The sequence below is a fragment of the Triticum aestivum genome, chromosome 1A, assembly GCF_018294505.1.
Source record: "Triticum aestivum cultivar Chinese Spring chromosome 1A, IWGSC CS RefSeq v2.1, whole genome shotgun sequence".
Taxonomy (NCBI): Eukaryota; Viridiplantae; Streptophyta; class Magnoliopsida; order Poales; family Poaceae; genus Triticum; species Triticum aestivum.
This window is the reverse complement of record NC_057794.1, coordinates 35,540,409-35,544,734: the sequence shown is the minus strand read 5'-3', so window position 1 is coordinate 35,544,734 and position 4,326 is coordinate 35,540,409. Positions and strand designations below refer to the sequence as shown.

At 44.8% G+C, this 4,326-nt stretch overlaps 1 protein-coding gene across 2 annotated transcripts in view; it reads right to left on the bottom strand.

Moving 5' to 3' along the window:
• The window catches only part of LOC123188303 (glycine-rich cell wall structural protein), a 4,394-nt gene extending 2,565 nt beyond the window's left edge, over window positions 1-1,829 (bottom strand). Inside the window, exon 1 of one of the 2 annotated variants that reach the window (XM_044600357.1) lies at window positions 1,346-1,829. The gene's annotated coding sequence lies outside the window, so the exon portion shown is untranslated. The remainder of the gene's footprint in view (window positions 1-1,345) is intronic. The other variant, XM_044600351.1, reaches the window with a different exon arrangement.
• Window positions 1,830-4,326: the final 2,497 nt, after the last annotated feature.

The following is a 4,326-nucleotide window of genomic DNA, read 5'->3' as shown; positions in this document are numbered from 1 at the left end:
ACCGCCTTAAAAACATTGCATGCTGCTAATCCCAAACCAAGATTCCCCGTAAAAAAAAGCCAAGATGATATAAAGCAGCATCCACTGGTGGATCGGAGTCCCATGTCCCCCTGTTCTCCCAAACTTTATTTGAGCTTTCCTTATCTTATCAAGATCACTATGAAGAGTGCACAACCCATTTTACATGGACCATGGTGAAAATGCGTTGCTCACACATGGTTGGGCATGTACATCAAAATGTTGCTGAAAGATGACGGATCAGACATGAAGATTGACGTGAGAAGAACAAACTAATCTCGCTTTAGGTGCCTTCTACTTTTTTCCCCATACAACTTTTATGCAAGGTCAGGTTCCACTATCAAAATATAACGAAACGTCGAAACATACTGACAACATCCAGTGCAAGTAAAGAAAAAATGTCTCAGCCAAACTCACTAGCAAAAGATAAACAGAAATGGCGCCTCCTTTGTGGGTTTCTTTGCCAACAAATGCACTTGTGGGTCCTAAGGCCAAGTTGGATGATAGTATGTGAGACAATTTTGAGAAGTCGATTACTACCGTACTGTGTGATGCAATGACGTGGTCGTTAGGAAGGTGCAGATGGCGAACACAAAGTGTGCACGAAAGGAGGAGGGCTTCTCTTGACCTGGATAGCTACGTATTGGATGTTCATCTTCGAAATCTGGCTAGCTCATGAATTGGCAATTTCTGCTTAAAAAACTCATTGTTTGTTACTGACCAGATTTTTTTTAACTGATTTGGCAGAGCTCCACTTTTATCAAGGAAATGAAAAATATAGAGAAGCAACCACAAATTATATATGTAGAATCTACCGTAAATGCCGGAGGTAAACACATCAGCATGCTATATCCGTCCAAGGATCTAAACTTATTCTCCCTCCTCGTCAACTGTAGGTGCTAAAGAATTGAAGTTCTTTAAACAATTTGAAATTTGACGCAGGTAGTAGACAAATTTAAAAATGGATTAATTCGGATTATAAGAGGTGGCTGCCAGTAAGCTTTGCTAAGCTCTTTGATCTTAGCGGCAACCATCCCGTATCAGTCACAGGCAATTTCTCTTAGTTTCAGGACGTCTGCTCAACACCGGATGAACTCGGCACATATAACTCGGGACTGATGACCTATTATTATTCAATCTGAAATTTGACGCGCAGATGAGGAAATCCACCGTGAACAAGGATCACAGTTCACGAATTAAGCCATCGATGAGCCAAACAAATTCGTGAGAACCAGATCATGAACGAGCCCGCAGAGATCAAGCAAGGGGAAAAGAGAAATCGAAACGAAACTCTACAGAAATGGAGATGGGAGGGGATCAGTCGTACCGATTCCGAAGCAGCACCCGGAGGAGGCGGGGGAGGGAGGATTCGGTTTCGCGAGCCGGGTTGGGTTCCCATCCGCCCACTCACCCCCGCTTCTTCTTATACGGGGGGATCGGATTCGCGCCGCACTCGCGCCCACTCGCGCCGCGCGCGCGAGCACTGAGGTGGGGCGATGGAATCCGGGCAGGCAGGTGGCCGCGGCTCGGGGCGCCACGCCGCAAGCGCCTCTGCCGCGTGGGGGCCTCTGCCTCGGCCGAGCGCGTCGCCGTCGTGGAGGAACAGGGACTGAAGGCTTCGCCGTCGGGGAGAGAGTAGCGGGCGCCCGCGCTCTGTTCGACGGAATGCCGGCCTCGCCCGCCCCGCGCCGGGCGATCGATTTGGCCGTCGTTTGCGCATCAAGACCTGCTCCATCAGAATCGCGGCACCAGGAGCTGCCTGCTCCGTATCCTGTGAAGCTGGTGAGCATCAGCATCGTACACCCATGGCCTTGCTCCATATTTTTTAGAGGAAAAGGGGTCTAGCCCCGGCTCCACCGCATAACAACGAAACCACATCATTTTGTTGCTCTGTGTCAGTTTACCCCTAAAAAAGAAAGTTTATTCTTATAATTTTAAAACTGTAATTTTGGATCCTAAAACTATGCAAGTTTGTTCATCTTAGGTCCTAAGCCTGTATGGCCAGCATCTATGATGCAATTTTTTCAAATGAGACATTTATATGTGTTTACTTCTCCAAAACTGATCTATATATTTGCACGTTGCATTGTGTGTTGCAACTTACAAGCCCACCACCTGCATAGCCATGAGTTGTAGGGCAACCTCGCCGAGAGGTCTAGCGCAGCCGTCGGGGAGACCACGAGCCAATATGCATGGAGTACGACATCCCTCTCCCTGGACGCAGCTGCTAGGAAGACCCCCGAACTAATCGATATGGATGACGCCATCCCACCCCCCCCCCCTCTCTCATGACATCATCGCTGCACAGACACCCTTGCTATCACTAAAAAAAGACACTTCTATGACATTATATGACCCGAACAAAAAAAATTATGTCATCAAATCCACAATTCATCAGATCCCAACAAACACACCGTAAAAAAGATTATATCGAATAGATCTCCAAGAATATCGAGGGAAACATTGTATTAAAGATCAAATAGAGAGAAGAAGCCATCTAGCTACTAGCTATGGACCCGTAGGTCTGTGGTAAACTACTCACACATCATCAAAAGGGCGGCAAGGTTGATGTAGAGGCCATCGTGATCGATTCCCCCTCGAGCAGAGTACCGAAGAAGGCCTCCAGATGGGGTCTTCGAAGAACAGCAACTTGCGGCGGAGAAAAAAAGTATTTTGGGTGACTCTCTGTTGGTTTCTCGATTTTAGAGAATTTATGGAGGTAGAATTAGGTCAGATGAAGCCGCAACTAGCCCACAAAGGCACTAGGGCGCACCCAAGTGCCTTGTCGTCTCCTCGTTTCTCGTCTGGTCTCCTCCCGAAGCTTCTTTGGTCTCTTTTGTCCAAAAAAATTGTCAAAAAGGTTCGTGGCATTTGGACTTCATTTGATACTGATTTCTTGGAAAAACAAAAACAAGCAAAAAAAACAGCAACTGGCACTTGACACTAAGCCAATAGGTTAGTCCCAAAAAATGATATATTATTACATATAAAACATCCAAGATTGATACTATAATAGTATAGAAAAATAAAAAATTATAGATATGTTGGAGACATATCAGTGGCTGATGTCTACTACACAACTTGTTCTTGTAGACTCGTATTGGGCCTCCAAGCGCAGAATTTTGTAGGACAATAGTAAGTTTCCCTCAAATGGATGACGTAAGGTTTATCAATCCGAGGGAGGCATAGGATGAAGATGGTCTCTCTCAAATAACCCTGCAACCAAATAATAAAAAGTCTCTTATGTCCCCAACACACCAAATACAATGGTAAATTGTATAGGTGCACTAGTTCGGCGAAGAGATGGTGATAAAAGTGTAGTGATGATAGTAGATATTGATTTTTGTAATAGGAACAATAAAAAACAGCAAGGTAGCAAGTAACAAAAGTGAGCACAAACGATATTGCAATGCTTGCAAATGAGGCCTAGAGTCTGTACTTTCGCCAGTGCAATCTTTCAACAATGCTAATATAATTGGATCATATAACCATCCCTCAACGTGCGATGAAAAATCACTCCAAAGTTCCTATCTAGCGGAGAACATAAGAAGAAATTGTTTCTAGGGTACGAAACCACCTCAAAGTTATCTTTCCGATCAATCTATCCCAGAGTTCGTACTAAAATAACACCAAGCTATTCTTTCCGATCGATCTAATCAAGAGTTCGTACTAAAATAACACCATACGATACACATCAACCAACTCTAATGTCACCTAGAGTCCGCGAGTTGAGTGCCCTCCAATGTCACCGCAAGTACCCGTGAGTTGATTATACGATATGCATCAAACAATTTCAGATTCATAATACAACACAAAGAACCTCAAAGAGTGCCCCAAGATTTCTACCGGAGAAATAAAGACGAGAACGTGCATCAACCCCTATGCATAGATTACCTCAATGTCACCTCGGGAGTCCACGAGTTGAGTGCCAAAACACATATCAAGTGAATAAATATGATACCCCATTGTCACCACGGGTATTCATAGCAAGACATACATAAAGTGTTCTCAAATCCATAAAAGTATTCAATCCGATAAGAAATAAATCTCAAAGGGAAAGCTCAGTTCACAACAAGATAGAGAGGGGAAAAACACCATATGATCCAACTACATTAACAACGCCCGTGATACATCAAGATCGTGACATCTCAAGAACACGAGAGAGAGAGAGAGAGAGAGATTAAACACATAGCTACTGGTACAAATCCTCAGCCCCGAGGGTGGACTACTCCCTCCTCATCATGGTGGCTGCCGGGATGATGAAGATGGCCACCGGTGATGATTTCCCCCTCCGGCAAGGTGCCGGAA